At 33.6% G+C, this 25,408-nt stretch overlaps 1 protein-coding gene across 1 annotated transcript in view; it reads right to left on the bottom strand.

The window, feature by feature from the left end:
• Positions 1-25,408, bottom strand: part of LOC6052535 (toll-like receptor 6) — a 171,737-nt gene that overhangs the window by 91,125 nt on the left and 55,204 nt on the right. The window lies entirely within an intron of this gene.

Genomic DNA, 25,408 nt, shown 5'->3' on the forward strand with positions numbered 1-25,408 from the left:
ACGGTCTCAAGCGGTATCAACAAGTATATAGCGAAAAACTGTGTGCTTGATGAGTCTGCAACTTCAACTATCGGACTAACATTCCTCCCTTTCGTTGAACTGCAGGCTTCTTGGGAGGGCGCCGGTATTGACTAATATAATAGGGATCTTCAGAGGTTAAACAGTGAACGGAGTTTTGGCTCCCACTGATCATTTTTGATTCATTGTTTAACTTCAGCTGATCTGTCAATAACGGAGTAGCAGCTCATTGGCAGTCAACCATGCTCATGCTCATCACCAACATATAGTCGTCAAGATATATGTTTAGTGGCATCAACTTGATAATTGTGTACAATTTTTTTTTTCTTAAACTGCTTGTGCTTGCAAATTTTATTTTCAGAAACCCGAGCAGACGGAAATAACTTGGGAATAACATTTTTTGATTTTTGAAAAGACTAGGCCAATAACATTTAATGTTATTTATAACAAGATTTGTTATTCGTCGATATGATTTTTTTGTTATTGGATTGCTATTGTAATAACAGACTAATAACATTTTTAGTTATTCTTCAAACAAATCATTGTTATTAATTTTTGTTATTTTAACAACTAATCCGATCAACCCAATAACAGTTGGAGGTATTCTTCCATAACAAAAAATGTTGTTCCAAAGTTGTTTTGGCTTCCAACCAATATCAGACCAATGACAAATTTTGTTATGATAACATAAACTGTTATTAAACTCTTACGCAAAAATAGATTTTTCAAGAAGATTCCATATCACCTTCTGTTATTTTAACAATATTTGTTATTGAAATGACATGAATTTTGTTATTACCTTCTGCCGGGATACCTGATCGTGAACAAAAGCGAGGTGTTGGACAGGTGGAAGCAGTACTTCAACGAGCACCTCAACGGCGATGAAGCGGACGGAGACGGCGTTGGAGTCAGCCTTGGAGCGCCCGCAGCTGATGAACAGTTCCCGGCGCCTGATCTAGAGACGGTGAAGAGGGAGATCAGGAAGCTGAAGAACAACAGAGCCGCCGGCAAGGATCGGTTACCCGGTGAGCTCTTCAAATATGGAGGAGAGAAACTGGCGAGGGCACTTCACTGCGTGATCTCCAAGATCTGGGAGGAGGAGAAGCTACCGGAGGAGTGGATGGATGGTGTCGTGTGCCCCATCTACAAAAAGGGCGATAAGCTGGACTGCGGCAACTACCGCGGCATCACGCTTATCAACGCGGCCTACAAAATCCTCTCCCAGATCCTCTGCCGTCAGCTGTCACCCCATGCAAGGAGGTTCGTGGGGCCCTACCAAGCGGGCTTCACTGGCGCGCGCGCCACCACGGACCAAATATTTTGTCTCCGACAGATCCTCGAGAAATGTCGTGAGTACAACGTGCCCACACATCACATCTTCATCGATTTCAAGGCGGCCTATGATACAGTCGACCGCGAGCAGCTATGGCAGATTATGCACGAGAACGGGTTTCCGGCTAAACTGACTCGACTGATCAAGGCTACCTTGGATGGTGTGATGTGTCACGTGCGTGTTTCGGGGGATTTAGCGGAACCCTTTGGATCACGCCGAGGGCTGCGGCAAGGTGATGGCTTATCCTGTGCGCTGTTTAACATCGTCCTTGAGGGCATTATTCGAAGGGCGGGCATTGACACGAGTGGCACGATCATGAACAGGTCCTACCAGCTGCTTGCTTTTGCCGATGACATCGACATTGTGGCAAGAAACCTGGAGACGGCGAAGGATGTCTACACCCGACTGAAGGTACAAGCAAGGCGTGTAGGACTTGGCATGAATACGACGAAGACGAAGTACATGAGAGGAAGGGGTTCGAAGGACGTTGGCCCCCCATGTCTCACCCCTCTAGCTGTGGATGATGATGAGTTGGAGGAGGTGAGCGAGTTCGTGTACTTGGGATCGCTGGTAACCGCCGACAACGACACCAGCAAAGAGATCCGGACTCGTATTTTTGCCGGGAATCGTGCGTACTTCGGATTACGGAAGACTCACATCAGATCGAGTGCAACGCCGCACGAAGCTGACGATGTACAAAACACTGATTAGACCGGTAGTCCTCTATGGCCACGAGACTTGGACGATGCGGCAGGAGGACGAACGTGCCCTTGGAGTTTTCGAACGGAAGGTGCTACGAACGATCTACGGTGGAGTGCAGGTGTCTGACGGAGTGTGGCGAAGACGCATGAACCACGAACTGCACGCGTTTCTTGAAGAACCGACCATCGCCACCCAGGCGAAGATCGGGAGGCTCAGGTGGGCCGGCCATGTCGCCCGAATGGACGAGAGCCAGCCTGTCAGACTGCTTTTGACCGCGCTGAACCAGCTGGCGGAACAGGCAGAAGAGCAGGAAACCGCGCGCACGGTGGGGAGATCAAGTGAATGGTGATATCCGGAAGATCTGTAACCTGGGAAATTGGAGAGTAGCAGCTCAAGATCGAGAAAGATGGAAGCGTCTTCTTGCTACAGCACGCGTACCTGGTGCGCTATGCTGATTGGTATGGTATGTATTCTGCCGGGATACATAAAGTAAAAATCTTTTAACTTTTTTTCATGCTTTTATAAAATTTAGATTTTTTTCAAAAAATTGGCAGCGTGTACTGTATTCTAATTATATTTTTACCAACTTGTCCTATAGCTCAAATTATTTTGTGTGAAAAATCGAATAAAAAAACGGGTATTTTTTTTTCTTTTGTATTCGGTCAGAAAATTAATTCTCAACATTCCGATTTTTAAATATTTTAGTAGTCTTTGGACAGCTGCTAAAATTGTGTGGACGAACTCATGATGTAAAATATCATCTTTGGTTATTAAAACTGTACACACACAGTTTTATTAAAATAAAAAAAAAATAAAGAGAAATAATCGATTTTCGATTTTGGTAGAGAATTGCTTAACAGATCGATATTCCATTTTTTAACAAAAAAGTCATTTTTTTTTCAAAAAAAAAATCTGTTCACCCGCATACGACAAAATGTCACATTCATTCTATAAAACACTTTCCGCTAGATTGCCGCTACATAATATATCCAATACAGAGCGTTAAAAATCCACTTGGTGCCATAACCCCTCCTAGCAATGACAGTGCGACCATTTCAGCATTTTTATGCTCTATCGGCAAGCGAAAACCGACCGACCTTTCTCCAAACAGCATCAACTCTTCTGCTGACACGGAAAATTTTAAGAATTTTGAGATTTTTTTTTAAGCAAATGTTTGACCCTTTTTTGTGAAGCTTTCACAGATAGATTTAAAAAAAATAACGAAATTCATTATTTTTTCTCAGTGCACAACCATAAATGATGAAACGTCACAAAACGTCACAAAACATCAAACACGCGCGCGAACAAATCGCTCACACTTCAGAGCTGACTTCTGCTCTCAGGGAGGATGATGATGATTATGAGAGCACGAGGATGAGTCGTAACAAAAATCTACCCATACTAGCTGACGCTGACGCGCGTTCCGAAAGCCACGGGGATCGGGAAAAATATGCCAGGTTCGGCATCATTTAAATCGTAAACATGATGTTGGAAACGTTAATAAATCATATTTCTAGAGCTGGCCTGCTCCCCCCTCTTCAGAGTGGTTCGGATAGACCCTTTTTCCAGTCTGGTGACGAACATCCAATTTAGATGCCGAATCTCGCCGGTCCGCATGTGGAGTGCTGGGGCAATAATCATAAAGTGTAGCGAGTCCCTCCGACTCGCTCGGAGTGGTTGATACGTGGATGACCAGGGAACTCTCCAAACGCAAGGTAGAGAGGTCTGGCAGAACGATTCGCCGACTCGAAATAATAAAACTGACATTCAAATGAATTTTTATAGTTAATAAATCAATCAATTTTATAAATTATTCAAAAGGGAGTTGGAGTGGACTCGGCCGAGCTATTTTTGGGGGGTTCTGCTGTTCTCTGCTTCCCCGACGTATGCTGAATGATCTCGCGAAATGATACACATGCTCTCCGGTGTGGAGGGGTGAAGCGCATGAAGAGCACGGGAATCGTGATAAATTGAATTGCTAGCGGCTTTTATGGCACGGACAGGTGACGGATTAAGGCTGTTGTACGTGGTGGAGGTCCCCGGACTGTTGGGTTGGGATCAACGGGGGACGCTTTGAGTGCGGAGTAATTCGATTTTTCGGACAGAGGAAGAGATGGAGGGTGTTGAGCTTTTGATGTTCTATGATGAGGTTATGTTCTGGGGAATGCTTTTGGGCTGGTTGAAAGGATTTAAAAGGTTGATGTTTTTTTGGGCTTTCAAATTACAAAATTTGATTGAAATTAAAGTACCTCACACTTTTAGCAAAATTTCTAAAATAACAGACCAATTTTAAGCTAATATCTGTCTTATCTTTCCGAAAATTACGTTGAGTTTTCATAAATTTAAAATTCATTCAACATCATCGTTCAGCATTCAATTCTGGCGTCAGTTCAACGAACATACCAAATAAATCTGGATCTCTCGTGCCTCACCCCAGAAGACAATAATTTTCACTTTTCCAGACCACGTCCAATCCTTCCAGCAACTTACTTTATCACTCTTTCACCCAGTTCAAAGTACACCCGTCTGCCAGTAAGCATAAACTGGTGAGTGAGCTTTTCATTGTGCACTAAATTACGACCCCCGAAACCCCAAACCTCCTCTCCCTCCCATCCTCAATTCCATGTTTTGTTACTGCACCACACTTCGCCCATTAAGCCCAAGTTATGTTACAGACATAAAGCTCTCATTTCGTTCACCCATAAATAAGCTCCGGCCTTCGGCCCCACGAGCTCCAATATTGAGGAAGTCTTGGTGGCTGGGTGGTGCGGCTCAATAATAAAATTCTTGAGGTAGCAGCGCATAAAAATCTGTCGGAATTAAAGGAGTCGGCCTTTCCCTCAGGAAGGATTTTCCCCCGACCTCACTGTCCCCACCCCCCTTTTGGCAATAAGTTTTGTGTGCATCGTCGTCGTCGTCTTCGCAGGAAGAGAGCTTGACGGAGGTCGAGGAGCGGTCGGTGGTCCCAAGGGGGTGTGTCGTGAAAAATGAGCCTCCCAGTTGGTTGTGTAGGCCTTCTGAATTTTCTCCTCTCTTTCTTTTTTCGATGCTTTGGAGACAAGTTTTAGTCTTGGGGAAATGATGGAAAGACAGTCGGCGGGAAAAATCGATTATGGTCGCATGGAATCAAAGAGCGGAGTGAGCTTAAAAAATATTTTTGTGAAAAAAAAAACTTTTAAATGTTATATAAGATTAAAATTATATAATTAGGCCGATGCAAATATTTAAAAAAGTTTTTGTCCCTCGGCCCTGGCCGAGGTCAAGGGGGGGGGCAAAAAAATAAAAAAAATATAAAAATTTAAATAACAAGCCATAGTCTTCACATTTAAACGAAAAAAGTGTTTTAAAATGCATTTTCCACTATTTCAGTTGTTTTGCAATCATTAGTTTTCAAAAAATCTATGATCTGACAAAAACAAAAATTGTATCGAAAAAAGATTTTGCATCGATTTTTTCAAAAAATCTAAGATTTTTTAATAAACCCAAACATGCTAAAAATGTTTTTAAATGCAGGAGAATGTATTTTAATTTGATTTTAGCTGGTTGCACTTGAATTTTCATTGAAATTTTGAAGTTTATTGTAAAAATATTTTTTTTGCCCCCTGATTTTTCGGGCCAATTTTGAAGGGGGGGGTGACAAAAACTTTAAAAAATATTTGTACCAGCCTTAAGGGGTTACATACATGTATATCGGCAAAAAAGTCAGAGGTTAGTATGATCACTAGGGTGCCCAGAATATGGGACTTTTTTTCAAAACCTCGCTCCACAAGCTGAATATTGTTCCTTGACCTATTTTAGGACTCTGGGCCAAATATGAGCAAAATCGGTCAACATTTACCCATTGAAATCGAAAAAATGTATGGAAAACCCAACTTTCTTACGGTTTGGTCTGCACGGTGCGCTACTTTAATTCAAATATTCTCAAAAGTGAGATTCTAATTGAAAATTTAATGCTCTACAACTTTGTAGAACATACCAAAGCTGCGAAACTCGACCCTGAAAAGTTATTAGCGATTTAAAAATATCATTTTTGTATGATAAACATTTTTTTCACCAACTTCAGGCTCGGGTATCAATGGGTTAATCTCAACTAATTTTGCTCAAAATTTACATAGATGCTTAAAATAACCCAAAAAACGGTTTTCCGCTTGTGGAGCTGGGGGTCATTTTTTCTGGGCACCCTAATGATCACACACTTCAACTTTTTTAAATTCTTTTTTCAGGGCATAAAATATACATTTTCACCTACTATCAAAACAAGTTTGAAGATATTTGGTTACATCATTGCCGAAATATAGCAATTTGAAGTTAGCAGTTTAAAAAAAAAACGGGTGAAACGATATCTCAACACTGTCTTGACCAAATCGGCTCAAAATGTTAATGAAGACTCTTTAAACCAATTCCGTGTGCATGACGAAGCCCAATTTTCAAAAAGTTTATTTTTAAAAAAGATAAAAATATGTTTGTGTTTTTCATATAAAAAAACGATAGTTTTTGATTTTTGTATTTTTTCAAGAAGCAAATTTTTAAAATTGGGCTTCGTCATGCACACGGGATACATCTTGAGAGTCTTCACTTCAAATTTCAGCCAATTTGGTCCATCCTATCTCGAGATATCGTGGCACCCGTAAATCAACTTTACAGAAAAACGCCAACAAAGTTTGACAGCCCGCTTTGCGCATGGCAAAATTGTGAGCTTAAATCGTCTCTTACGCAGTTTACTCATAAAATATCTTCATGAAACTTTCTGGAATGATTGAAAATCATCTTTTAAGTGGATTTAACAAATATTCTGTATTATAAAATTTAATGATTTTCTACATGTATATAACTTCTTAATGGCATAAATGTATGATTAAAAATGCTCTATAAAAATTCAAAATGTAAACATAAACTTTTTAGCGTTTTTTTTTTTTGCGAAATGCATAACAATTTGTCGAGTGTTTGTGTTATAAAAGGCTAAATTTTACTAAAGGAAAAGGCTGAACATTTTTTTTATAATAAATATTTTGTTTTTAAACATAATCAATTACAAAAAAAATCAAAATCATTTTGCAAATTATTGATAATTATTGCTGATTTTTTATGTCCGTGTATGTTGCACACAGCATTTTGCGGAAACGTGTTCTCTATAGAAGGAAATTTTAATAAAAATGTTGTGAAATTTTCTGCAAATTTATGTATATAGATAATTTGATTTTTTAGAATCATGTTTTATGTTTTTAAAAGGGCTAAAATTACTTAAAACACTAAATTTTAGATTCATTTTTTCAAAAGGCAGAAAAACTAACGATTTTCAACATTGGAAATTGAACCAAAAGTTTCCTAGAAAACTATTTTTTCATAAAATTTTAACTTTAAAAGGTTGTAACTTAGAAACCAACAGTTCAATCAACAAAGTGTTGAAAAAATAGACGAAGTTCTCAAAGATATTTGCAGGAGTGCTTTTTCCTTATTATTTTTTATTAATGCAAAAAACCTAACAATTTATTTTCGATTGCAAATTAAATGATGCATTTTAAAAAGATTTTATAAAATGTTCTTCGACAAACTATAAGAATTTTTCCGCAAATTACACATTTTCAAAAATTCATATCACTGGTATACGACACGAATGTCATTGTAATGGTAAAGTGTCTTTAATAAAACTAATAATAATAATATCACTGGTACAGATTTTGCACCGCCTTAAAATCTAGCACAAAGGATGGATTTTTTGGTCCCCTAAGACATAAACTTTTTTTTTCGAAATAAAAAAAGTTTTTTGGGAATTCAACTTTTAACAGTAAAAATTTAATTAAAAAGCGAGAATTTGATTTCCAAGCACCCCTTTTTTAAAGGAGAGGAGATTTTTGAATATACCTATTTTGTATGACAGGTCCGCAATTTCGTGAGGAATTTTGTATGGAAAAACTTATGATGCAAATGTTTTTTTTTTTAATAGAGAAAGCATGGACAAAATTTAATCTAAATAATAAAAAAAAGAAAAGTCGGTTTGCAGGTCTATATTTTTCCGATTGAATTTTTTTAGTAAACAATTTAAAAAATATTAAGCAAATGATTTTTGAGTGCTTTTTTTTGCGTGTAAAATGAAATTTTTGTAGAACATCAGCTTTATCTTTAAATTGTCTTCAAATCTTCTATTTTTTCAATCTTCAAATCTAAAATTTTTGGATTTTTAAAATTTACAGATTTTTAAACCATCAAGTTTTTGTCTGTTTTTTTTTTACTTTTTACTTTCTTGATGTTTTATTACTTAAATAATATTTGATATTGGTTCAGGGACTGAAAAGGCATATTTTTTTTATTTTAAAAAATGATAGTTTTGGAAAAATCAAGTTTTAATGCTTTGTTAGTGATTTTTTTTAATGTTCTGATTTTTGCAATTTTAAAATAGTTTATGCAGAAACAAACCAATTCGGCAAACATATTTTTAAAGAGCTGAAAAAAATTCCTTTTAACTAGACTTTAATTAGCAGACTGCCAATATTTGAGATAAACCTTGCATCAAAAAGTTTTATTTTTTATAATAAAAGTGTTGTGAATTATTTTTGCAAATTTTTGTTTAGAATTCGAAATTATTTTTTTTTTCAAAAGGCTTAAAAAATATCAATTTATATCATTTGAAATCGAATCAATACTTTCCGAGAAACTTTTTTTTCATAAAATTTTAACTTCAAAAGTCTGTATCTTAGAAACCCCCAGTTCTGTCAATTGAAAGTGTTGAAAAATTAGAGGTTTTTTCAACTTCTCAAAAATATATGCAGGAGTACTTTTTCCCCATGAGCAAAGAACTTATTCTTTTTTAAATGTTAAAAATAGTGGACTTCAAACAAAAATTTTTGAATTTATTTTCAATTGCAAATTTAATTGTGATTTTTAAAAAGATTTTATTCGTAAAACTATGAAAAAATCCGGATAGCATCAAATCAACCATAAAAATTTCGGAAAAGTTTGATAAGTTCTTTAAATTTCATGTTTCAAATATGAATTAATCTTTGCGCTTTGTATTATTTTTTTTGACATCATTTACAATAAAAATAACTGCAAAAAAACATTTCGAGAGTTTTTTTAAAAAGGTCCTATAAACAAAATTTTCAATTTTTGCTTTTTGGGTGTTTTTAGAACCGCCTTGAGTCAGGGGTATTCAAAAACACTCAAAAAGCAAAAAGTGAAAATTTTGTTTATAGGACCTTTTAAAAAAAACTCGGGATTTGCAGATGAAAATTCAATTTGGGAGACCCCATATTTATTTTTCTGCAAAATTGAGGACTAAAATTGGACTGAAATGTTGTGTTTTTTTTGTTTTTCAGAAATTAAAATCGAATCCTACTTTATTTAGCTTGAAATAAATTCCAATAACTCTAAAAACTCTTTATAAACCCTTGTTTAATATTAAAATCTCCAACATATAAACGCAAAAATTTATAAAAAAAATTGCCCAGCTTAAAAAAATATTACCAGAAAGCATTATAAAATTTGGTAAAATATTAAAAATAAATATATTGAGCAAAAGATTTTCCAGTGCTTTTTTTGCGCGTTGTTATATTGTTGAACATCAGCTTTATCTTAAATTTGTCTTCAAATCTTCAAATCTTCAAATCTTCAAATCTTCAAATCTTCAAATCTTCAAATCTTCAAATCTTCAAATCTTCAAATCTTTAAATCTTCCAATCTTCCAATCTTCCAATCTTCCAATCTTCAAATCTTCAAATCTTCAAATCTGCAAATCTTCAAATCTTCAAATCTTCAAATCTTTACTAAACTACTATTTGCAAACCCACCATGCCACACCAAACAGACACAAACCTCCAATCCCATTGATATCAACCCAGGGCAAAGTTCCACACACTGTGGGGCAAGTGCTCTGGGTACGACGACCCGGTGCGGTGGTGAGGAACTGCAGTAGTCCAATAAATTAAAACAAGAAAAATCTCATCTCGTGTACCCGACACCACACTTTTGCCAAGCTGGCATCGCCAGCAGAACGACGTTAGGCTTTAATGAATGGCTTCTTTTATGTGTGTGCCCGGAGTAGGCTCGTGCCATTATTTTTCGGAACAAATTCCACCAAACTTACACACATACTGTAGAAGCTTTCCTTGCAGCGCGAACGGGAGTAAATCTTACTTGGGGCTATAAATAGCGTCCAAGGGCAACCTTGGTTGGAGCCTTCCCCGATAAAAAAGTAAGGTGGAAACCGTATGTGAAGTTGAAGATCTGACGCATAAAAAAGGGAAAGATATAAAAAACGTTGAGCTGCCCTTGAGTTGATCCTAATTTTTCCTAAGTAAGGAAATTCCTACCCTTACTCACACACACAAGAATACATCAAAAGCGTTTAGTGACCTTATTTTGAGGCTCCTCAAACTGGTTGATGACACACACAAGAGGAGGGAAAATAACAAAACAGGAAAACGGAAAAGCTCTACCCCACCAAATAAGAAAAACGGGAAAACAAAAGCTACTGCTCCAAGCAGGACGGATTATTCGACGAGGAAAAGCCGGTCGGTGGCTGTTAATGGTCCAAGTGTGTGCTTGTGTGTGTGTGAGTGAGAAGGAAATATGATGTCAAAGGAAATTGGGTAGATTTTTTCTGCAGAATAAAAAAAAGGTTCGTTATCAAAGGGATGGCATCTTCCGGGGAATAAAAATGGCAAAAGCTCTCTTTCTCTTTTGCTTGATTTTTTACAACCAGTGTGAGTGTGTGTGTGCGTGAAGAGATCAAACGCTGTGAGTGTGTGCATTTGCGAGGAAAATTGCTGGCGTTAGGGAGAGTGGCAATAAAATATTTTATATTAAACTTTGGATGAAAGTGTCCCTTTTGCTGCAGGATATTGGTGCACTGATTTGTAAGTTAACTCGTGAAAATATGGCTTTTCATGGTTGGATTTGGGTAATTCTCTACCAACTCACACGAAATCTGGAAAAGTTGCCCCGACCCCTCTTCGATTTGCGTGAAACTTTGTCCTAAGGGGTAACTTTTGTCCCTGATCACGAATCCGAGGTCCGTTTTTTGATATCTCGTGACGGAGGGGCGGTACGACCCCTTCCATTTTTGAAAATGCGAAAAAAGAGGTGTTTTTCAATAATGTACAGCCTGAAACGGTGATGAGATAGAAATTTGGTGTCAAAGGGACTTTTATGTAAAATTAGACGCCCGATTTGACGGCGTACTCAGAATTCCGAAAAAACGTATTTTTCATCGAAAAAAACACTAAAAAAGTTTTAAAAATTCTCCCATTTTCCGTTACTCGACTGTAAATATTTTTGGAACATGTCATTTTATGGGAAACTTAATGTACTTTTCGAATCTACATTGTCCCAGAAGGGTCATTTTTTCATTTAGAACAAAATTTTTCATTTTAAAATTTCGTGTTTTTTCTAACTTTGCAGGGTTATTTTTTAGAGTGTAACAATGTTCTACAATCATGTAGAGCAGACAATTACAAAAAATTTGATATATAGACATAAGGGGTTTGTTTATAAACATCACGAGTTATCGCGATTTTACGAAAAAATGTTTTGAAAAAGTTACTTTTTACGTTTCTCTTTGTTTCGTCGTCCGTGTCTGTCGCGGGTGACCATGAACGGCCATGATCGATGACGACCAACTTTTTCAAAACTTTTTTTCGTAAAATCGCGATAACTCGTGATGTTTATGAGCAAAACTCTTATGTCTATATATCAAAATTTTTGCAATTGTCTGCTCTACAACTTTGTAAAACATTGTTACACTCTAAAAAATAACCCTGCAAAGTTAGAAAAAACACGAAATTTTAAAATGAAAAATTTTGTTCTAAATGAAAAAAATGACCCTTCTGGGGCAATGTAGATTCAAAAAGTACATTAAATTTCCCATAAAATGAAATGTTCCAAAATTTTTTACAGTCAAGTAACGGAAAATGGGAGAATTTTTAAAACTTTTTTAGTGTTTTTTTCGATGAAAAATACGTTTTTTTCGGAATTCTGAGTACGCCATCAAATCGGGCGTCTAATTTTACATAAAAGTCCCTTTGACACCAAATTTCTATCTCATCACCGTTTCAGGCTGCAAATTATTGAAAAACACCTCTTTTTCGCATGTTCAAAATGGAAGGGGTACCGCCCTTCCGTCACGAGATATCAAAAAACGGACCTCGGATTCGTGATCAGGGACAAAAGTTACCCCATAGGACAAAGTTTCACTCAAATCGAAGAGGGGTCGGGGCAACTGCTGTGTGAGTTGGCGGAGAATTACCCATTTATTTTTACGACTTATTTGTAATTTGATAATGCAAACTTGGGATAATCGAATTTGAAGATTTTCAAAACTTTGGATAATCATTTCTTGACTCTAGTTTAGTCAAATCATGAATCAGAACTTTAGGTCATTTGTTTTCTAAATAAGTATCCACTTAACTTTAACAGAAAAAAATTGAACTCACCATTAAACTTGGCTGATTTGCTTACCCTTAACTTAACGACAGTCCAAGCAAACTTTCGGTCAATTATCGTAAAAAGCTGCACTTTAAAGCTCCCGCCACCATAAAGTGAACCAGTAAATTATTCGTCCTGCTCGTAAGAACTGTTCTCCAGATCTGCCAAAATCCAAACCAAAAAAAAAGAAGATGCTCCATTTGTATGCTTTGAAGATCTTCACCGTCAGTTCAAACTTGTGCTTTTTATTAACATGCAAAGTACAACCTCTTTTTTGCGCTTACTGCTCTTAAATGCTGCAAACTAACTTCTTCCAAGATTTTATGGCTGACAGACCATCGCGATTTCGGCAGTTCGACCTCTCTTGGACGACCTCCAACAAAAAAATAAGAAGGTGAAAACTGCTCTAAACTAGACGGTTTTATTCCCAGCTGCTCTTCGAAGCGCAAGTGACAAGTGTGACTTTGCTTTTGTGCCAATTGGCCAAAGTTTACCGTAAATAATCGGGGTTAAATCGCCGGCTGCCGGGTGGTACCTTTGCTGGGAGGTCCCCGACACATCTGCCGGATTTGCATTGAGACCCGACGTCCTAGGAGAGCCTGCCATTAACGCCTCGGAATTTCTTTTATAGGAAATTGATTCGTTCCGAATTATCACTTGGATTTTCGGTCGCACAGTATGGGTCCCGAAGACGGGACGGGAAGGTCCCATGGCCCCGGGACTTACTTTCATGCTGTTTATTACGGACCGAATCGATATAGTGTTCGGAAGGGAGCAGGTCTAAGAAAGTGAGGGAATGATGGAAGAAAAAAGCAGCATCACATTTGAACCGACGATGGTGTCTCAGCTTTGCAAAACTTTGACTCCAGTATGTCTGAAGCTCTCATACTCTTCTGGTAGCTAGGGAGTTCTCGGTGAAATCATTGTAGTTTTGTTATTTAATTATTTTTGTTTATCGATTGGAAACATTCAGATCAGATGCAATGTTTCAAATAAACATAACCAAATAACACTAATTAAAAAAAACATCTGAAGACAAAATTTTGGATTGCATTAAAAAAATGCATAGAATCTTAAGTAGAACAGAAAAGAACATAGAATCCGAGATAGAACTGAGTCTCGGTTCAACGTTTTACTCAATAAACTGCTTATGAAAGTTTTTAAAATTTACTTTTTTTAAACGCAATCTGTTTATGGGTGAGGCATGTGATTATTTGTTCTCCAGATTTTTTATTTTAAATTTTTATGTTTAGTTTAATGGTTTTCTACAAATTTTATCAATAAAAAAAAAGATTTTATCATAACTATTTAAATTAAAGTTAATGTGGGGTTGTTTTCAAACTATATGCATTGTGAATTATCAAAATTATGTGTAAATTATTGACAAATTTATTTAAAAGATTTTAAAAATGATAAAATAATTCTTTCTATTGTTATACACTATATAAAATCAAGGCATACCTATCCTGCATCAAAATTTTCAACCTTATTGAGTTTTTTTTTATCAGGAATTTAACCTTATTATTTATTAGCAAAATCATGAAACGGAAAATTAGACAAAGCCTGGAAACGTTGCAACCTAAGATTATTTAAATAAATTTTACGGAAAATTTACGTTCGGAAATGGCAATAGTTAAACAAACCTATTTTAAATTAGAAACTAGTAAAATTAAATTTCTGTAAATGTTTGAGGGTATCGTAACAATTTTAAAAAGTTTATTGAACTTTAAAAAAAAATCTATTCAAAATTGATAATTTAAACAAATTTTCCTCGAAAAACTGTATTTATTCTTTTCAAAGTATTTTATTTTGAATGTTAGATAAATTTTATGATAAAAATATTTTTTTGCTGGAATAAATACTTGTATGTTAAAAAAGGTGTGATTTTAACCTATAAAAATGTGTAAAAAAAAATTGTCCTTTTCGATGTTATTTTTATATTACCATCATTATTGTGGTTAATACAGCATCATAAAAGGTTTATTTGGTGGTTAATACATCACCGTTCATTTTCAATGTATCTTAAATATTCAATTCAATAAATTCGATAGATTTACCGAATTTTTACCCTAACAATATGAAATGTTTATTTTGAGTTTATTAAATTATTTCAGTTACCAACAGACTTTTCAATTTCCGGCATATAGAATAGTTTTCATAGTCTATTTTTGTTCCGGATTTTGCGGTTTTTAAGGATATTTCTAAATTTTACATTTTTCATTGAAAAGTCGTTTTTTAGGAATTTATTTTTGTATTGAACAAACATTTCAGAGAAATCGTCGAAATTACAAAAAAAATCATCCATTACAAAACCATCAAAACGTTTTCATTGAAATATTGAAATTCGAAAGTGAATTTTTAATAATTATTGACACCTTCAAAAACTCGTTCTCACAGTTGAAAAAAATTCAAGAGTATCAAGACAACATTTCTTGAACATTTTTCAGATTTTCTGGACTTATTTTAGCTTTCGACCAGTTAAATATTTATCATCACTTAGGAATTTCTTTTTTCATTTTTCATTGAAAATTTGATTCTTAAGGACTTAGTCGAATGTTGAAAATTTAGAAATATGACAAATTATTTGACGTATTTTAAAAAAAGCGATTTTTTTCTGATCTTTACAAAAAATCAAATCTTCCTTAAAAAATTTCGTTAAAAAAACATTTTAGTTGAAATATTGAATTACGAAAGTCGGTTTTTAATTAAGATTGATATATCCCTAACAAAAATAATTTGGGAACTTAAAAAATAGTTTTTTTTGTTAATTTTATTTGATTTTTTTGAACGAAATTTTGGCTCTCGACAAGTTAAATATTTTTCAACACATTTAAAATTTGTTGGGATGAGAGATATAATTAGAGTTTTATTTTTAGATTTATAATGGTTTTTTGAATTCTTTCGAAATTTTTTACTGATTTTTCGTGATTTGGAAGAATTTTTAGACAATTTTGCACGAAAAAGTTACAAAAAAACTTCAATTTTTAAATATTTTTCAAGGTAAAAAAGCAAGAACAAATATTTTGTTTGGTTTTGTTTTCAAAATGAAAATTTTGTCAAATTTTTTTACCCAATACATCATTAGGCTAGAATAAATTACCCTTCAAAGGGAAAAAAAAGGTCAAAGGTCAAAGAAGGACAATAGTGTGTTAAAAAGAAAGGAAATGAGGTGGAAACCTTTGGGCTCACCAGAATTCCTCCCGAAAAAATCCCAAAAATCTTTTAGAACTTGCGATTTGCAATTTACTGTAAAATGGTCTGTTCAATTATCATATTTTGTTTCAAAGCCTTTAAAAAAATAATTCTATATATTCAATTTAAAATCAATTTTTATCAAAATATTCAAAAAATTTGATCAAAACAGCATTTGAAGTTTTTATAAGACATTTTCAAATGTTGGGCCAAACTTTTATTTTTTATAGTCAAACTCTTTCATTTACGCTAAAGACAGTTAAAATAAGTTATGATTTTTTGAAAAAAGTGGGTTTTGTGAAAATCGACGAAACTGGCAATTTTTTGGACCACCCTAACACGACTTTGGACAACACGGATCCCATTATTTCGGCCAGGGAATCCCCAGTCCATTTTTTTTTTGCGAAATCGAAGCACTTTTATTTTTTTCCTTTAACTTTCATATGGAAATGCTGATTTATATTTTATGCCAGATTTTGAAAGTTTAGAAACAAAATTGCTATAAGCAATATTTTAGTTTAACTTCTATCAATGAAAATTTAAAAAAATGAATCAATGATTTATGGAACCCAAATTAAAAATTGGTTAAAAGATTTGGAAGTCCAGATTTCGTTTTTACAACTTTGGTCAATTTTTATTAATTTTATTAATTTTTGCCCCCTCCTTTTTTTTGAGAATTTGAAAGAGGGAAATCAATTAATAATGGATTACTTTTATCTGCTGCAATTTTGCATAAATATTCCAATAAATAAATTTAAAATATAATAAAAACGTTTGCATTTTACGGAAAGAAGCTATAAATATATTCATAATTTTCAAGCAGTTTAAGAACCTTCTGCTAACTTGTTGTTAGCGAAATTATCGAAAGTTAGGTATGTTAATCAAAATATTTTATTTTATGTTGAAACTTTTAACAAAAAGTTTTTAAAAACGTCTAATTTACAGATATTTTTCAAAATTAAAATTTGACTTGAAGAAAAAAAAAACTGGAGATTTTCTTGAGAACACGTCTTTCGATCTGAGATTCTTCCCTCTCGATTGCCGAAATAGATGAAGTTCTGCTCATGGAACGAATCGCGACGGAACCTTACAATACGAACGAAAACGAAAAAACCATCATTGATAATGATTTTTTTCTCTCCTTACTCATGTCGCATTCTGTTCCCTCTTTTTGTCACTGTGGTCCCACACAGTGCGGAAAATAAACTTCTCCAACAGGCGACATCATCTCGTGCTGCAGAATTTTGTCAAAAAGACTCCAGAAAAGTTCTGCCAGTAAGGGTAAAAGTGTATACGGAAAATAGTTCAATCATCTATTGTGGAAGGATGACAAAAAAGCACACCATCACCAACCAACCACACACGTGGTGGAAAACTAGCAAAGAAAGTTTTTTTTTTCGTCTTTTGGGTTGCAAAAAGCGTGGCAAATTTTCGGGGTGCCAATCTCGGTGCCAGCGAGCGTGGCGGATTGGGGACGAAGCGGGACAAAAAGGCGGTTCTTGGGCAAAGTTTACTTTCAATGTGACAGACAGACTTGGGTGGTTCTGGAGGGATGTTTGGAAGATGTTAACAATGTTAAGGAGAAATGTCATGATCATTGGCTTCATGTTAAAGTGTTTTTTAGTTGTAAAATTTTGTTTTTTAACTCAAAAATTTTAACATTTCGACTCTTCAATTGTAACTCTCATAAAATTCTAAGGCATTTCATTACGACATTTTATTCTCTAAACACTTAAATTTCTCTCACATTTTAAAGCCACAAACCAGCCATTCCCAGCGAAACGACAGCACACATCGCGACAACTGTTATAATTTTAATTTATCACCTGTGCCAAATGAAATATTCAAATGTGGCCTCGCTCGCTCTTTACGAGCCTTCTAGTTTTTCCTTCCCGAAATGATGGATCCACCGGCACCGGCTCAGGTTAGGGCTTCCGAGGGAATAAATTTGCGAATTAGACGATGCTGTTGCATGTCTGGAATCTAAATTTAAACATCGTACCTCTACCCATTCTAAGGCTTTAAACGTGGGACTCGCATTTGTTTCAAAGTGGGGTTGTCGAAATGGTTGTTTTATGAGCGGTTCTGGGTGGGAGGCCTTTTTATTTTCGGGTGAATTTAAGGTTGATTCTGTGTTGATGAGATGGAACTGAAAGGTTGATCAGACGTGAGTTGATTGTTGAAAAAGTTGTTGTCCAAATTATTTTTCTAATTCACACATACTCGTTTCAATTTCAGTTAATTCCGCATTTTGTTGAAATTAACGCTAATTACCATGGATTGTTTTTGGAAAAGATTTTACATGTTTTATTTAATTTCCTATATATATTCAAAATCACAAAGGAAAAAAACTAATTTCAAATGGCAAAGACATTTTCATCCTAACTGTTGAAGGTTGAAAAAGGCTCTACACTTAAATTCAAGACATTTGAAATATAAGGCCTAATTTTAATACATATATTGAATTTACTAATCTGACAAATATATCAATAATCTTTTTACATTAACAAGATTCTTAAAACGTTATCGAAATTTTCTCAAAGTTTACGAAGATTGATAAATACTTTTTTTTTAAATATACATTTTCGAGTGGTGATTTCAGGCCAAAATGTAGATCAAATTTAAACAGCTGAAGAAACTACCAGATTTGCTTTAGGAACTTTTTTTTACTTTTTCAGCAAAGTTTCTTGATGTCCCAGAATTTGACAGGTTAAGAACCTGAGAAATTGCAATTCCGAAAATAATCTCTTTGTCTTAATCTCACACCAGACCCAATGTTACCCCCACTGGCGGTATTTGATAAGACACCTATAATAACGAGGGGTAGGGATTTTTAACGGCAAAAAATCATAAATTACAAAACATATAAACTTCACTTTAAAATCTACTTTAAAAACATAAAAAATATGCAAAAACTTTGTATTTTTGAATAATTGTGTACATAATATTCACTGTAATAAAAATTCTGGGTGTATTTTATTTTTGTCAGCTAGTTAGGCCTATTTATAATACTGAGATTTTAGAAACTAAATTAGCTGAAATATCTGCAATACTAAACACGTCCCAATCGACTGATTCACCGGTAAAATTAATGAAAATTAAATTGTGTTTGGCTTTCAGAGAATAGAAATTTGAGTATTTAAAAAAAGTTTGGGCGAAATTGCATTCCACTTTTTAAACATTTTTTTATTGAAAATTGTAGAGAGTTATAAAGTTTTGCAAATTTTCTCAATTGAAATGAAAATGAATAAAAAACATTTTAATGAATTCTACAGTGATTTACAAATAAAGCAGATCAAACTTTTATGTGTTTTTTTCATTAAATAACTTTTTTCAACATTTTTTTTAAATTTTGTGTGATAATGAAAAAAATGTGCATGTCTTGTAAAATACTTTGAACCTCAAATTGTTTGATATAACCATGCCAGATATGAAGAAAAATCTGTATTTTACATTATTTTTATCTTAAAAATCACAAATAGTTGTATATACAGATTTTTTTTATATTTATATATTTAAAAATTCCAACAATCTAGTAATTTAAAATACTTGCGTATGACTAAAAAGTTTAAATCAGCAATTTATAATTCAAAATTTCCTTCACCTGCTTCGAATTTGACATGATTCAGATAAAATACAGATTTATTTTCAAAATCGTTGGTTTGATTCATGGCATGAACTATAATAGCTATTTTCACTGTAAATTTACAATCAGTTAACTGCATTTTGACAAAACATTCAATTGCATTGAACAATATCTTCACTAATGAGTTTTAAATTGTCAATAAAATGATTTACAATTTATTCTAATTTCAGTTAAAATCTTGCGGAGTGTTTAATAAAAAAAAAACAATGTTTGAATACATTGGGAAGCATTTCGACAGTAAATTATTTTGCGATATTTATCAAAGTTTACGGCCAAGGACTTATTTCTTGGATTTCACAGCGTCCGTGGAATCACTTAAAATCACTAGCCCTATTATTAATTAATAAAAACTCATTTCTCAAAATGTATTCTTTTTGAGTTCGACAAACAATATTAAAGAAAAGAATATTATTTATTTCTGCATTTTGAAAATGTTATTTATAAGTGTTTTCAGTTCTTCAAAATAATAATTATTGATTATAAATAAAATTTCGTAATTATTTTAATTGCAAAGAGCAGAAAATTCAATAAGATAAAAAAATATTTATCACAACATTCAAACTTAAAGAGGCTGTTTATAGCTCAGCCACCAGCAGTCCGACCAGCAGAGTCAAAATGAAAAAAAAAAATGTAGGCTTTTCTGAAATATTTGTTGCAGGGGTGCTTTCCATTGTGAAGTACTTTTAAATTGAAAAAAAAAACTAAACATTTTTCTTAAAAAAAAATCATCATAATATGCTTACAACTTGAAAACGGTGCAGTTTATCATAATACATGTCATTTTCAACTGCAAATTTAATTTATCATCTAAACAAATCTTTGAAATTTTGTTCGACAAAATTTTAGCTTTTTTCAAAAATCACATCTTCTATATATATATATAAAAAATTTCGACAGTTTTGTTCGAACGCGAATCAGTTCAATACGGAGTGTCTGATCAAGGTGCTTTTTGTTGCGTTGGGTTCGTATGAGCCCAATGAAGGTTCTTACGCTAACTAATTGACACTTTGGCCACTCTGGAACCGATTCTGGAAAATCTGTAGATTATATGGGAAACATGCTTTACCCGACAAACTTCGTCTTGGGTTTTTTTTTGTTTGTTGACGTATAGCTTGTTTGCTTATTCAGCCTCCTGTGATCAAAATTTGATTTTACGCAACGTTTCCCATACAATCTGCAGATGCACCGGAATCGGTCCTGTAGAGAATGAGACGAGAATAGTCAATATAATGAAAAAAATACGAAATCAATTGAATTATTAAATGTTAAATAAGTGGTAGAATTGGTACTGGAAAATCATCACATTAGCATGATGAAATCCAGTATGCAATCTGCTAAGATCACTATCTCCATGCGAATGCGAAAGAATTATTCAATGTAAACTTAGTGCCACAAATTATATTTGGCCATTTGAAATGTTAGAGTCGAAACTCGAGTGTTCCTGAAGGGATTCAAACTGAATCCTAAAGGGCATAAATGTCAAACAAGCAAAGCGAGGAGAAGAAAAGGGAACTTGCTCGATGGAACGTCATTCGATAAACGATTGTGCTTGCGATAAGTGGTGTTTACTACAGGTCCCAGAGTGGCCAAAGTGTCAATTAGTTAGCGTAAGAACCTTCCTTGGACTTATACGAACCCAACGCAACAAAGAGCACCTCGATCCGACGTTCCGTGTTGAATTGATTCGCGTTCGAACAAAACCGTCGAAATTTTTTATATATATAGAAGTTACGTAAAATCAAATTTTGATCACAGGAGGCTAAAAAAGCAAAAAGCTCAAAACGTCAAAATACAAAAAAGGAGACAAGACGAAGTTTGTCGGGTAAGGCTTGTTTTTCCTAAATTAATAGCTCCGGTACCAGATTTTGCACCATCGTAAACTCTTACTATTTTGGAAATTCTACTTTTATTGATGAATTGTGAAATAAAACAATCGAGACTTTTTTCCGTGCCTTTTCCGAAGACTCCAAATCGATCAGAAAATCCCTTCTAACGGTTTATATTTTAGAATATTTACATGCACATTTTGTAAAACAACCCGCAAAATGTATTAAGCCATGTATGGAAAAACCAATGATGCAAAATGGCTTGTTTTGACATGGGGATAGAATGGACAAACTTTCATTTGAATAAAAAAAAATACCAAATTTAAAATCATGAAAAAAATTGCCAAACTGTAATGTTTCTGTAAAATACTCAAATATTTATACATTTCAAACGATTCCTAAATGCTGTAAATAAGTTCCTCTCCCCTATCCTTTCTCAACTAAGGATTTAAATTTTCCCATTTCTTCAACACATCAGCACCAGCGCCAGGAAGCAACACATCCTCAATACATCCCACAGCTTTCGAGGGAGTCAGCTGCTGCTGCTGCTGAGCCATCCTGCCGAGGCAAAGAACTGCCAGTCAGTCAGCTCCAGGCGAGGCATTCCTCGTGTGTCGGGACGGGTGTTGACTGCAATTTCTGCAGGGGCTTTAGGGGCAGCACTGGCACATTATCGGGAATTTTGCCGTGAAGGGCGAAGAATTCGCCTCGGAATGATTGCGAAATGATCCTCCTTTCTCGAGGTCTGGTGCTGCCCTACTTTTGCGGGGATCTGAAGTAATGGTGTGTTTCTGGCTGTAATTGCATTCGAACTGACTTGGACTCTGCGACTCTGGGAATTTTGGGAATGCATGAGAACGATCATTCAAACTTTCAATCAATCATCAATTTTTGTGAAACATTTTTATAACAGACTATCAAATTCATCTCTTTTACAAACTCAACAAAAGAACTCGTAAAAATCCTTTCCCAATTTAGTTACACCTAAAAATGGCAGACATTCCCGCCCAGAAAGTGCTCCGGTTATTTAAAAATTTTATTCTCCTTTACGATTCCACCCTGCCGGGGCGGCGTGGGCCGGTTCAGAAAATTGGTACTCAATCTTCTCAAACCTTTTTCGGAATAAAACAAGGCCATTTTCGTGTCTGGACGAGAGAAATGCATCATTCTGCACTTCTGGATCCAGCAGCTTTCACGAGCATCAGCTGGGAACTCCACACCGGCTCGTAAATATTACCCCCCGAGCAATAATCATTCCATCATCACGTTTGGGAAATAACACAAATTTAAACAGCACTTACATCCGAAATCGATAAATTTTTCCCCGCTCTCTCCGGGTGCGCGGATGTAACACTTCTCGAACGCAACTCGGGAAAATTGAAGAAAGGTCATGGTGAACGCTATACGTGGTGTGAACGAAATTGACGGTCTTTGGCGGAGTGGTGTGGTGTATCTGAGATTGAAGTTTAAATGGTTTTGGAGGAACGCAGAACCACAGTCGGAAAGCTGCGGGGATTTTCCGTGAGAAACTCAACGGGGAAGCAAATTGGGTTTTTGAACTGGTTACAATGAGATCAATAGCTAAAGTATGTGAAATGTTGTTGAGGTTTGTCTTTGAATTCATTTGAGGTTTGTTCTATCAGAAAATTACCAAAAAGAAATTCGATGGTGTGAGTACAGATTTAATTACTTGTGACAAACATAAAAAGAATAATTATATGTTCATTTTTGAATCTAAGAAAACTTTTGAACTCCTAAATTTACGTAAATTTTCAACAAATCACCAAAACTTCAGAAAAAAGAAGCATTAATGGAATTATGAAATCGGATTTATTTATAAAAATGATTTATATTATTTTATTTTGCCTCTTAAATATAAAAACTTTCATTTTCTGATATAAAAAGACTAAATAGTGAAAACTAAACATCAGCATTCAATTGATGACATAATGCATTAGAAGAACACTTATTCTTGTTTTATTTGACTATCTTAATACAATTTAATAAGGCCGATGCAAATATTTTTCAAAGTTTCTTTTTCTCGGCTCTGGCCGGATTCGAGGGGAGGCTGAGCAAAAAAATTAAAAAAAAATAAATATTGAAAGAACAAGCCGTAGTTTCAACATTTGCATGGAAAAAGTGTTTTAAAATGCATTTTCTACTAGTTCAGTTGTTTTGCAATCATTAGTTTTCGAAAAAAAAATTTAGATTTGATGAAAACAAAAATTTTAGCGAAAAAAAAACAAATTACGACTATAAACATCGAAAATTTTCCAAAATTCAATTGATTTCAGCTAATTGCAATTTCCATTGGAATTATTAATTTTTAAAAAAAAATATTTTTGTTCCCCCTGATTTTTCGGGCCAACTTTGAAGAAGGAGATAAAAACTTTAAATAAAATTTGTAGCGGCCTAGTGAGATATTGTGAAAAATTTTTTTTTTTCTAGATTAAGCAATGCAAATAAATTTTGAGACAAATTATTTCCAATAACATTACATTAATATTTAAAAAAAAGTATTATGCATGATAAATTTCCATGTTTACAAAAAAATGATTGAAGAATAAATAAATTTAGTAAAAAATTGAGAACAAATTGAGAACAAATTGTAAAAAATAACTGTTATAGAAACAGTTCAACAAAAAAAAATTAAAAATAAACACAGGTCAATAAGATAAAAACGGCTGAAATATTTTTATTAATTAATAATTATATATCATCATCAAATTTTGTTTGCTTTCTCATTTAATTTATTTTATTTTTTGAAAAGTACTAAATTTTCACAAATTACCGTATTTTGTCGAAAACGCTAAATTTTTAAAAATTTGCAATATGGGTATTAAACGACGCAACATTTTGTATGTTATGAATCATACACAATTTGAGTGTAGCATGCAAAATTTTACTTCGAGTATTTTCGCTTTGAGTACTTTCGAAAAAATACGGTAATTTGTGATTTTTTTGTTTTTAAAAAACTCGAATAAATTGCAAACTATTAAAAAATTTGAGTATTTTCGAAAAAATAGGTATTTTGTGAAAGTTTTAGAATTTAAAAAAAAACTAAAAAAATGAAAAAGCATACAAAATACAAATGTATATTTTGAAAATTTTAGTAATTTCGAAAAATTACGGTAATTTGCGAAAATTTTGGAATTTTCAGGTAAAAAAACCCCTAATAAATTGAAAAAGCATACGAAATTTCAATTCTTTTGCTACTCATATTGCAAATTTTGAAAACTTGAAAATTTTCGAAAAATACGTTTTTTTTTTAAATTTGAGTATTTTTGGAAAAATACGGCATTTTTTGAATTTTTTTGAATTTAAAAAAAAAAATAAAAAGCATACAAAATACAGCTTCTTTTGATACCCATATTGCATATTTAGAAATTTTGAGTATTTTCAAAAAAATACGGTAATTTGTGAAAATTTTAGTATTTTCAAAAAAAATATCAAATAAATTAAAAAAGCATACGAAATTTTAATTTAATATTATCGAAAAAAAACGGTGGTTTGTAAAAAATTTAGTGTTTTGGAAAAAAAAATCTAATAAATTGAAAACCATACAAAATTTCAATTCGTCTGATACCCATATTGAAAATTTTGGAAATTTGAGTATTTTCGAAAATAAACGGTAATTTGTGAAATTTTTAGTATTTTCCAAAAACAAAACTCTAATAAATTGAAAAAGCATAGCATTTAGCCCCTCTTAAACCCTTATTGCAAATTTTGGAAATTTCAATATTTTCGAAAAAATAGGTATTTTGTGAACAATTTTGAGTACATATTTATATTATCAAAATATCGAAATAATGATAACGATAACCATTATCGTTATAGTCAGACGATAATATTATCGACGATATTTTTCGATTAACAACCTTGTTCAAGAGATATCAAAACTTATTTGACACAATTATGTAATTTTTCAATTTTCAATTCAATTGAAATTTTAAAATACTGCTTTGAAGGTTTATGAAAAATAGCATTTATTTAAAAAAAAAATTAATTCATTTAAAACTTACTGACGATTTTCATAACAAAGTTGTAGTAAACATTCGTTTAAATTAAGAGAGACTAAAAATATCAGTATCAATCCAAGAGTTAAGATTTAGTCAAGATTTTAGCACAGCAAAATTTTGAGCAATTGCAAACAAAAAAAACAATAGATTCAATTGGGTAAATAAAAGAAATCCAGATAATTAATGCCAAAAACGATAAATTAAAAATAAGCTTGTAAGTAGCTAAAAGTCAAATTAAAAATGAATTATTTAA

The sequence above is a fragment of the Culex quinquefasciatus genome, chromosome 2, assembly GCF_015732765.1.
Source record: "Culex quinquefasciatus strain JHB chromosome 2, VPISU_Cqui_1.0_pri_paternal, whole genome shotgun sequence".
Taxonomy (NCBI): Eukaryota; Metazoa; Arthropoda; class Insecta; order Diptera; family Culicidae; genus Culex; species Culex quinquefasciatus.